Raw genomic sequence first — 12,500 nt, 5'->3', positions numbered from 1 at the left:
TTCGGGCAACAAATTTTAAGTCATTAATAAATATATTAAATAAGAGTGGCCCAAAGAGGCTACCTTGTGGAACTCCACATAGGACAGTTGATCAGTCAGAAAGAACTCCATTAACTTTAACTCTTTGTTGTCGGTTGGAAAGGTAGCACTGTAGAAATTCCATTGCTCCTTGACTGACGCCGTAATCATGTGGTTTGGCTAAAAGTAAATTGTGGCATATTGAATCAAATGCCTTGGTTAAATCAATTGCAACAGAGCACGTTGACATTTTTGAATCCAGCGCCCACCGAAAGTCATCGATCATTTTAACAAGAGCAGCACAATATGAGTGACCAAGCAGAAACCCAGACATGTTAGGGAGAAGACAGGTTGAAAGGCATCACATAGTTGATCAAACATGCCTTTCTCCGTTATTTTTGGTATTGCCGAACACCAAACCCACCGAAAAACAAACACCATATGCAAACACCAAACCCACCGAGAATTCCAGAATTCTATACACTAACAAAGATTCACAAGCCTACCCTAGTAGGTAGACCTATTATATCTGGGTGTGACGACCCTACAAAAAAGATTTCATGCTTCGTTGACCGCCTCATACAGCCGATAGCGCAACAACAAGAATCTTATCTGAAAGATTCAACAGACTTTATAAACTTCATCGAGAAAACGAAAACCATTTACCAATCCCTACTAAGTTCTGGAGGCAAATGCTTTGCCTGATAATAAAAGAGAATTCATTCCAATTCAATGGACTACATTATTTGCAAACCCACGGAACGGCAATGGGAACCAAAATGGCCGTGGCTTTCGCTAATGTTTTCATGGCCAAAATAGAAAAAGGCATTATCAGCAAGAGCAAAATTAAACCGCTAGTTTGGAAGAGATACATTGGCGATGTCTTCTGTCTGTGGGACACAACCAAATACAATTAGAAAATTTTGTGCAAAGGGCAAACAACTACCACGATACTATCAAATTTACGGCTGAAATATCAGACTCAGAAATTACATTCTTAGACACAAAAGTGTACAAAGGCGAGAGATTCAATAGAGAATCCACCCGTGTTGTGCAAACACATTATAAACGGACAGAGACCTTTCAATACACGAATTGTTATTCGTGTCATCCACCAGGCGTTAAGAAAGGATTCATAAAAGGAGAAGCGCTACGCCTCCTAAGAGCAAATTCGTCAGTCTTGACGTTTAATAATAACATGCAGTTTCACAACACGTCTAAAGAATACAGGATACCCAAATAAATTTTCAGAGAAATTCCTATCTGAAGTTAACTTCACGTATAGAGAGAGGTCACTTGATGTAAAGTAAAGTAAAGTAGACCTTATTTAACGTCGATAACTCGTAACAGTAATTAAACTGACAAACCTGAGGTCGACGGTGCGCTCATTTTACTCCCCCCTCTCCATCAGTGCTCCGTTTTACGGGTATTTAAAGCTACTTAGCTACACGGAAAGGAAAGGAGTCGAAACAAGGATGCGAGATCCGGGAATCGAATTCAGGACCTCTTGCACCAAGGCCGCGCACTAACCGACTGTGCCACCCTTGCACACAAAAGAAAATATTGCCTTTTGTTACACAATACCACCCGGCTTTACCTAACCTCAAGAATATATTAATGGGGAAATGGCACCTTATTCAAAACCAACCGCACCTTAGAGAAGTATTTAGGGAGCCACCCATACTATCATATCGCAAAGGAAAGTCGTTAAAATACAACTTAGTCAGAGCTAAACTTTGAAGGCACAGATTTTAGAATCACTTGCCAGGGTTCTATATAAGATTTATCGTTAGGGGGAGAAGTCCCGAGTGGCCGAAGGCCACGAGCTTCCTAGGGGGGTCCGGGGGCATACTCCCCAGGAAATTTTTTGAAATGAATATGCGCTGAGATGCAATCTGGTGCATTTTGAGACACAATTTTGAGAAATGTTGCAGTAGCATTTTATTTTATTTTTTAGTCGTGATCACGTTCTGACAATGTTAAACTGAGCTCCGATATTTGCTAACGTGAACAGAAGAGTTACCCGACCTGTAAAACCTGTAAATAAAACCTGACCACCGTAGATGCGACTGTTAACTGACAATGCGTCTAATCGAGTGGGAAAAATACTGGTAAACAAATCATGGCAATTGATCTTTGGAAAATCTCCCTGATCAATTCAGGATCTAAATGTACTTTCCTTCTTTAAAAAGTTGAATTAAAATTGAATTGAATTACAAGGCCAGTTTGCGCTTCTTTACACTTTTGTAATGATCAACCACTGACTCCAGGACGTAATCTGACAACTGGTCAGGACCTTTGATGCAAATGCGCATGGTGTGTTTAAGTGCATCCGCACCGAGCCTACTGCGGAGCCTTGTTTTAATTAGCTTCATGGCGCTGAAGGAACGCTCAACAGTGGCTGTTGTCACCGGTAATACATTTACAATCACGGCTACCTTTGCACTGATCTCGTTGCGTCTGGATGATTTTTCCGGTATAGTAACTTATATACTGTAATGATAACAATATTTTTTGGGGGGAAGCTGGGCATTTTGTGGGGGAAGCTTCTACCCCTCAAATACCCTAGATAGAACCCTGCTTGCGAATGGCAAGAGTCGCGCAGGCCCGTCAACACTTTTTCAACAAACAAAAATTAACACTAAATAATAAATATATCTAATTGCGTCAATCACTAACATACACATTGTTGTAAAATATATATGTTTACATCTAGTATTAGTATATACTAAAACAGTGGATAGCGTTGAACGCGGGCGCTGATTGGCTCGTCAAACTCCGAATATCCTGTGCTATTTACCGCTGAGCAACTCGGGAAAAAATGGCGTCCCGATTTGCATCCGTGACAAGTGAAGAAAACATCCAAATTATTTTTTTGTGCTGTATATTATCTCACTGTTTTAGTATATACTAAAACAACTATTCACCTCAGTGCTGGTGGCTAGCGTTGGATCCACTTCGGTGAATAGTTGTTAATTATTATATGAATATATAGACGCGCTTACACTACAGAAAAAAAAATTAAGTCCTATAAATTTATTGCACTTTTCAAAAATTACAATTCAGTTATTTAATTATTTTGTGTAAGTAGGAGAAGCTGTTTGTATTGTTTTTTAAAGTACCGTAGAGTTCCAATAGTAGCGACCCTCGTTACTTTCGGAATTAGCAGCCTTTGGGGGTCGCTACTTTCGGGGGGTCGTTACTTTCGGGGGGTCGCTACTTTCGGGGAACACAAATCGTTTACAAATAGAGCTGGCGCGAGCCTTTTTTCCGAAATAAAAAGTGAACAACATAAAATTTAAAAAAGAACAACATTTTATTTGCATATGTATAGATTGTGTTTCATAAAAGACGAAAACAATGATAGATACAGCAAAAAACCGTATATAGAAAACTATATAGTTTTCAATTTCAATTTGAAGAAACGTTCCTGTTGTTAATACGAAAATATCCCGGTTTACGGTAGTTCTTTCATCGCTACATCAGTGAACTGATGTCAAGGACGAATGGTGGCCTAAAGCTTCCCCTTGTTGTAAATTAAACTGCACGAACATATTATTGTACATTAAAATTTTAACTATTGATTAACAGCATACCATTTAAAAAACTTGGTCTTGCTACTTTCGGGGGGCTGGGGGAAAGGTCGCTACTTTCGGGAGGTCGTTAGTTTCGGGGGGGTCGCTACTTTCGGGATTTACTAGCGGCCACAAAAAATTGACGTTAATTTCGGGGGGTCGCTACTTTCGGGGGGTCGTTACTGTCGGAACTTTACGGTAATTATATTAATATAAGGTATTTTTTTAGGCTGATAGAAACTGACTCCCAGATTTTTGATGCTTAGAACTAAAATGTTGCTTGACCATATCTAGTTGTTGTACTTATTCTGTAGACGTTTTGACTCGATGCATACCTGGTGTTATGACAATGGATTTCAGATGCTGGTGTTAAGAGTATCTGAGAAAATAGCTGGAATACCTTTTTTGGCATTTTAAATTTTGTGGGAAGATTCTTATCTTGATGTCGAAAATATTTCCTCCAAACTTAAAGACTACACAATTAAAACAAATTGATCCAATTACTTTAGTATCTAATTTGCTCCTATGCTTTATTGGTACAACTATTAATGCGATTACCAGTTATGCTTCTCTATATAATTTAATAATGTCTAACTATTCAGTTTTTAATTTTCTTTACTTACTATTGTATAACTAAAGTTTGTTGATGATTGACCCGCCTCGAATAGCAAATTTGCTACATGCGGGTCAACATAAACTTTTTATTTTTTGTCATGAAAAATAGAAATAAAGTGTGTGTGTGTGAAGTTTGGGCAAAGAGTGCTATCCTCAACTTGTAGATATTATTTAATTCCAAGATTTCAAGTAGAGCATGGTAAATTTTAGCATTTTCTGTCCCGTGAGCGAAGACTATGCACCGTACACATTGATTTTGTTTAGTCAATACCCTTGTGAGTCTTGTTATGCATGCACTGCCCCAGTTCATGATACCATAATTTAAGTTGGGGTAAACAAGAGTATAATATAACTGCTTAAGGTAATTCCTTAGTATTGCATTGCGCATCCCTACTGCGCACGATTTTTGCGTCATTAGCGAGCGCACATGAGCACGTGCACGTACAAAACGTAAGAGATTTCCCTCAAACTAAGCGCGATAGCTAAATTGATATGAGTATAATTTGCATTTGTTATCCGCATGGCTTTCTTAGCTGCTTTTGTTTATTTCTTGACGCTGTTCTTATCGGCGCATGTTTATCAATGACAGCTTTCACAGCTCCAGTTATACTATTGGTCAAATCATTCATATTGACGTTCTCACTAATAATAGCATTCCAGTCAATTGCACTAATATCTTGCCTAAGTATATAATTCTTCAATAAAGTGAGTATAATCCCTTCATTAGATTTTGATCCTTGAGTGATTTACAGACATATCTATAATAAAGAATATAGGTAGGTGATCAGAGATTTCAATGAGCCCGATACCAGAAGTTATATTAGCAGTGCTATTGGTGTATATATGGTCAATAGGTGTCGCAGTACGAGCAGTAATTCTTGTAGGTTTGATAATTACAGGCAGAAAACTGTTTGAATGAAGCATATCTAAATAATCTTCAGTTTGCGAATGACAAGTGTGCTTGAGAAAATCAATATTCATATGACATAAGATATAAATTTCATATTTATCTCTATACCCTTTGATAGTCTCTTCAAGGCATACTTTGAACTCATCAATGCTAGCAGATGGGTACTTATATATACAACCAAGATGTGTTTTTTGTCATTACATGGTAAATCAATATTCATATCACCTAAGTTATAAACTTCATATTTATGTCTGCAGCTTTTGATAGTCTCTTCAATGTTGTTTCTGCCAGATGGGTGCTTATGTGTACAACCAAGATGTGTTTTTTCCATCACATGGAAAATCAATATTCATATCACCTAAGTTGTAAATTTCATATTTATCTCTGCAGCTTTTGATAGTCTCTTCAATGTTGTTTCTGCCATGTTGTTTATTTGGAGTGCCGTCCTCGAGATTGCTTTGCTGAGAATTTTTGGTTACAGATATTGACGGTTGTTCAGCAGAGAAGAACTCGATCAATTTATAACCTCCATCAACTCTTTTCATCCGGCTCTTAAATATACCTGGGAAATTTCGGAAACTTCATTGGCTTTTCTAGATATCAAAGTTTCTATTAGAGGCAACGTGCTATGTACTAGTGTGCACTACAAACCTACTGATTCACACAGTTATTTGTTGTATTCATCGTCACATCCATCACATGTCAAGAACTCCATCCCTTATTCTCAATTTCTTAGACTTCGACGTCTATGTAGTGATGACTCCGATTTTTCCAGCAAATCAGAGGAGATGTGCCAGTTCTTCGAAAAACGTGGCTATCCTGTCTCTGTGGTCAAAGCGGGCCATCATCGCGCCCAACAATTTGATTGACAGTCATCACTACAAACGTCACAAAAAGATAAGAATGACAGAATTCCATTCACCTTCACTTTCCATCCTCATAATCACGCAGTCAAAAGCATCATTCTTAGTAATTTTAAATTACTCCAAAATGATCCCGAGACTGGTAGAATCTTTTCGCAACCTCCACTTATTTCATTCAAACGCGACAAAAACGTACGCAACTTTTTAGTTAGAAGCGCGCTCAAAACTAACGAACAACCCGGCACTTTCAAATGCGCGCGCTCACGATGCAAAACTTGTCTTTTCATTGTTAACACTAGCAAGATATCGGGACTTAAGCGATCTGTTAAGATCACCGATCGTTTCACATGTACCTCCGCAAATGTCATTTATTGCATAACCTGTACGTTATGCAATAAATTATGCATTGGTGAGACAGGTAGACGACTAGGTGACCGATTCCGCGAACACCTTCGCGATGTTGAGAAGAATGACAAGGATGCATCTAAGCCAGTCGCTCACCATTTTAATCTGCCTAACCATTCCAAAAGCACATGGCTATCTGCGGCCTTTCCCTACATCTAGGTACGACGGAAAGCCGCAAGAATCTGGAACAAAAATTCATCTTTCAAATCGGCACCCTTAATCCTCACGGTATTAACGAACGCTTTTCATTTAACTAATATATTCCTATTTTTCACGTTTCCATGTTACCACCAATAGCGTAGCTCCTACTCTACTATAAAAACTACACGTAACCCATAATCCCTCGATTCGCTCTGAAGAAGGGCTAACGCTCGAAACGTCAGCTTTTAGAATCTCTGTACGGTGGCCAATTTACATTATCAACTCCGTTGATAAAACCAAACATCTGAAAACGAGTCGACGTGAATACCACCTGTACGAATACCATAAAATCTTACAATTGCACGTGCAAAAAGGGATATATATGAAGGAGATGGAAAAAACTGCTCAGGTAAACTCCAGTCTAATGAAGGAATTATCCCCACTGATGCCGACAGTTTTGTTTTGCACGCCTTGCGTGTCCAATTGTCACATGATGTTTTGGGTCACCTCGGGCTCGTGATCGTTGCCATGTTGTTTTGTTCGGAATAAGAGTTTGAAAAGGGCAGGTCGACCTCGTGGCCATGTTGTTTTGGAATGAGAGAACCGAGTTGCTTTGTTGTGTTGATTTGGCTCGCTTTAGGGAAGCAAACGAATATTAATTACAATTTACATTTGGATTTCTCCCATATAAATTTACCTCTAGTCTACTCAGCTATGAAGTTACCTTTGAAAAAATCGAGGGTTGAGCAGCTAGCATTGTATATCGAGTATGTCTTTGGATCGTTATCAAAGGTGAAAGGCTTAAAATTTAAGATTTAACAAAGTTTAATGAAATGAAATGAAACTGATGTAAAAAATGACGTCAGACGATTCCCTTGTAGGTTACTGAGACAATGTACTCGGTAACCCAAATTTACAATTTATAATCTTTAATTTTCAAGATCACAAGTAAAGAAGAATTTATTATTCCTTTATCATATCATCCGTCTATCCTTTGTTCGTCTGTTTAGCAATCGCTCCAAGTGTTTCAAATCGTCTCATACGGTGGAATAGATTGAACTTACATTTCAACACGCCATGAACGCAATAGCAGCCTTGGGAGCGACCTCAGGTAATAAGCTTTTTTTTGGTTGAAGGGAAAAACCTTCCGAAAGATGCTTGTAACCCCGCACGCTTGAAAAAACCGAGCTGCTCTACCCTTTGTCGGCAATCTTGGCTTTCCCTCACACTGAGCTTACGCCGCCTCTGGGTCACCAGATAGCAATCGCCACGAATGTTCTAATTTCAATTTCAATTAGGGTTTCAGGTTTCTTCACGTTTCTATTCGATCCTTGCTCCTAAACGTTTTTCTAAGTAGGAAGTTGACCAAACGCTTCCTGGATTTCGCTTTTAGCTAAACTTCATAATACCCGGCCACTTATTTGCATATGGATGGCGTGTGCGTGTACTGTTATGTCTGGTTCTGGGTAGACTTTCATATACCGGATTTTAATGGCGCTCGACAAAAGAACCATTATTGTTATTCCGATTAGGTAATGTTATATTGGTTTTGTTCTTTTGTTTTATTGATATCAATTATTTCGGATCCGGTATATGAAAAACGAACCCTCGTCCTTCGAACAATGCCGCTACAAGGACACAAAAGTGGCCGGGTATTTTGAAGTTACTCCAAAACCAGACGAATCGTAAGATAAAGCTGAAGACATTTTTTACACTTACTTTATCATTAAGAGGATTCCACGGTGACCTTCGGCTAAAGCATTCGGGAGTTTAGGAAAACATGACGACTACTGAGGCAATGAGACAAGCAATTTCATTCTTGGATTAAAGAGAAAAAATGAGTCGTCGTGCTGCACGTGCGGCACGCTCTTCAGAACATTCCGGTGTGCACTCTGCAAAACAACACGGCGGAAAGGCACCCGCAAAGGAGGAAACAATTTTGCGGAAACATTGTTGCGGAAGCAAGTGTTTCCCCGTTTGCGACCACAGGAAACATTAATGTGCTTCCCGCGAAAGCAAAAATGTTGCTGAATTTGTTCAGAAACAGTTTGCTTCCTTAGCTAATGTTTACTCGTTTGCGCGCCGAGGAGACATTTCGGGAAACAATGTTTCCGCAACAATGTTTCCTCGTTTGCGGGCGCCTTAAGAGCAAATTTTTAGAATCGGACGTTTTCAACGAACCTCTAGAGACACCATTACTATTAGAGAAATGTACGACTTCTGGTGGACAAACAAATTAAAGAAGCTAATAAGAGATCTTTTGTTTTCGTCCACCAGCATGGCGGGGATGACGTCACGTGAAAACCTCTTATAAAGGTCCAGGCAAACGGCTTCAACATTTGCTAAAACATCCGTTTGATTTTGTTGAACAGCGATGTTAAAACCATTTGTCCCCCCCCCCCACCCCTTTTCCTCTTCAATCTCGACCCCAGAGTTCTTCCTTTTTGCGCATGAGAAGGGCTCTTGAGAACCCAGAAGCAAAGTGACTTCTCGTTAGTTTTCGTGAAGAACAATGAAAAGCATCTATGATTGGTACATACATGTTAGCACGAGGAGTAAGCAGGCGCCGTAAGGTTCAAATAGCCCATTTTTGGCTATAAGAACTTTACGGCGCATGTTCTCCTATATGGAGTTCCCTAGAGTCTCGGGTCACTAGTAGACATAAGAGGCTCTTGTGTCTCTTTCAACAGTGTTGGGTATAAGCGTGCGCGCTAATTGGTCTCTTCATGACGTATGCATGTCCGTATCCATAGTAATAACCGCGGCTGCAGCCTGGGACTGAATACCAGGCCTCTTGTGAAGCTTGTTGAATTAAATGTTGATGACGATGTGTCTAAACCGTTTGCCCATCCCCAGCAGTCAACATCGTTCAACATAGTTCAACAAAATCGAACAGATGTTGAAGCAAATGTTGAAGGCGTTTGCCCTCTTTAAGGATTTGACGACAACGTCATCATACAACAGTGAGCTTTCTAGGATACGTTTCCCTTATTGTAAAAGTTGAAAAAGATGGAGCAACGGCAAAATCGAGTTATCGCAGTTATCTTTTGAAGTCGCGTTTTGATTGCCTTAGAAGTCATCGTTCCTTTAACTTCCTACTGACCAGAGAGCGAGGATTGGGCTGAGGAGGAGAGAGGAGGAATTGGCTTTCTGTAATACTCATTTCCTTCAATTATTTAGGATTTAAGGCTGTGTTTACGACTCTTGGTGCAAGTGGGAGACTGGGTCTAACTTCAATTTGCAGTTATTACAGAGGCAAAGACCATGACGGTCAAGTTACAGTGGTCAGCGGTATACAGTGGTGGACAGTTCCGTTCACTGGTGACTACCGGATTGAAGCAATTGGAGCTGCAGGGGTGTAAGATAATTGGAGCTGCAGGGGTGTAAGATAACCTAATAGTCAACAGTATCGGGGAAGAGGAGCCAGGATGACAGGGACTTTCAGCTTAATAAAAGGCGAAACCATTCAGATACTCGTTGGTCAAGAAGGTGGTATAAACTGCAACATTTCGAGGGGGAGCATCTTACAATGCTGGGAAAAATCAAACGAATGAGTGTTGTTTCAATACGAACGGATACGGTTGGGTGATAATCACATTTACCTAAAACAACGAGCTCAACCTTCGCCTACACTTCTTCAATATCTTCGTGTTTCTGTTGTCGGTTTTCATTTGTTTCTTTGAACAAAAGGCAGTTAACTATTTTGTGGTTGGTTTTCAATGACGACGACGCATGCGTGAGCAACTTTCGCATGCGCATTAAATTGTCGTTGATCATTGCCCTTTTCTGATCCTTTGATTCCCAAACTAGGGTGATTGATATAAATTTTCTCCTTACAAGCTAAATACATCGTTATGCAGACTGGTGGAGAGAATAAAGAAGCTTTTCACCTGGGTTTTTTGCCTAGAACATTATCTTCAAATTCCCATAACTGACATAAAAAGTAATGTATGGCAGTCAGTAAGGAGAATTAACATTCAGATCTTGCGTATGCTGCTTGTCCTTTTGCTTGCGTTGCTTGTGGAAATTCAGGAGTTTTAGACACGGTGTTGAAGGATTTTTCGGGGGAGAGAAGTTACTCTTTGGCAATTGGTTCTTTTATTCGTCTGACGAGCAACCGCAACAACAACTTGACTGCTCTGCTACTGCACAACTCAAGAACCGTACAAAAAATGAACTACAACTACTTTTTCTGGTACAATTACAGCATTCTTATACCAACTAGAGTCGACCTGTCAAGCCTACGTCAACCATGCGTCAAGTAACACCTGCCAAGCGAAATAAGCTTGCGCAGTACCTACATAAGTATACTTTTCTTCGAGGAAGCTGCTCGCTCAAAATTCTTTCACTTAGATTTTCACACAGGTTTCGTTAACCACACAGAATCAAAAATATAAAAACTATAAAGAACATAATACCAGAGCCAAAAGCAAATTCTACATCAAGACTTTTCCAGAAAAAAATGTTTGAAGAATGTTACATAACAGAGACAAAATAAAGCACTACACAAAAAGGGGGGTGGACTGAAGGCTCCGCCCGCTACATACCAGGACAGCTGTACGATTCCCTCTTGCAGCAATTTACCATTCACTACAAAGTATAAGGAGACTAAATTAAACCTGTTTAAAAGCCTTTGGAGAAGATACATTCTGATTGTCGCCGTCGCCGTCATACTGATAGCTCTTACTAATTAAAAGAATGAGGTTTTCTGAGGGTAGATAAGGGCTCTACCAGACAAACTATTCGGTCCAGTTTTAACGCCACATTGCTGAGTAATTTCAAGTAAGATTATGATAAATTTTACTCTGACTCGTTGAGACATAGCAAAGCGGAAATACCAGTGCCCCAATCCAGAATCTCTTTATAGGAAATCCTCGATCAGCGTTTTCGTTACTAGCAACAATGTATGCAACCAATCTCTAAAGAAACAAAAAATTAATAAGGATAATGACTATAATAAACCGTAGGCCCGTGTCAAAACCCTTTAATGTTCTTCAATGTTTACAACCCAGTGGGATATAAAAGACCCTTATATCGCAAAAACGAACTCGGTGAGCCCCATTTTTTATTTCTGAAATGATACCAACATGTCAGAATGAAACTATCTTCAAAGTTTAAAAAAATTATGGGTGGCGGATTCAGAGCCACCTTAATACTTGAAAATTTAAGGTAGCTCTAAATCCGCTCAACAGATTTTTTTTAAACTTTGCAGAGACTTTCATCTTGGCTTACGATTCGCTTTTGTGCAATCAATAAAAGGGGTCAGCGAGTTCGAGAGAGAGGTCCTGGAAAAAAGGTTGGTTTGGATCGCAATTCTTTTGAATTGCACTATGAGGCGTTTTTGAAGGATTCGACACAAAAATGGCGTCCCTTCAAGGTATCCAAATTTACCCCAACCAAGAATTTAAATGTGAGTAATGAAATTAGGAGCCATTTATATGGAAGAGAACTGCCTCAACCAGTAGATCTAGAACAGTGTGTAGTTGAAATAACACTTAAATAGATAGTGCAAGGTTTCTCCGAAATTCCAGTGAAAGCCATCACGGCTCTTGCCTTTTGGTGTAGAGATTCTTGTCAACCATTCAGGACGTCAGAAAAACCGAGAAAACCGAGAACCGATAGCAAGGCGAAAAATCAATCAATCACGATCTTTATCTGTGTCTAGGTGTTCTTGCGCCTTATGGCGCTGATTAGGAACCCATTCAGGCCAGAATACAACACCTTGCTCTGTTGTATCAAGTAGTGTGTGGGATCTTTAACGTAAGTTCTCACTGACAGAGTTTATGAACAAGGATCGTGAGACAGAGCCTTCGGTTTATTGTCCTTATCCGAGAATACTTGAAAGTCTAACTATATTTGCGGCAGTAACCTACAAAGGGAAGCACTTTCTCATCCGTTAATTAAACCGTGATTTGCTTAAAATTCCGATCGCATTGAAAACGATTATGTAAGCTTTTGCGGTTATCTTTGCTC

General features: G+C 39.6%; 1 protein-coding gene across 2 annotated transcripts in view; it reads right to left on the bottom strand.

Annotated features, from left to right (window-relative positions):
- Nucleotides 1-10,613: 10,613 nt before the first annotated feature.
- Nucleotides 10,614-12,500, bottom strand: part of LOC138003522 (dual serine/threonine and tyrosine protein kinase-like) — a 26,104-nt gene continuing 24,217 nt past the window's right edge. For both annotated transcript variants that reach the window (XM_068849628.1, XM_068849630.1), the window contains exon 8: nucleotides 10,614-12,500. This exon is cut by the window's right edge and continues 563 nt beyond it. The gene's annotated coding sequence lies outside the window, so the exon portion shown is untranslated.

The sequence above is a fragment of the Montipora foliosa genome, chromosome 5, assembly GCF_036669935.1.
Source record: "Montipora foliosa isolate CH-2021 chromosome 5, ASM3666993v2, whole genome shotgun sequence".
NCBI lineage: Eukaryota > Metazoa > Cnidaria > Anthozoa > Scleractinia > Acroporidae > Montipora > Montipora foliosa.
This window is presented reverse-complemented; position numbering and strand designations above follow the sequence as displayed.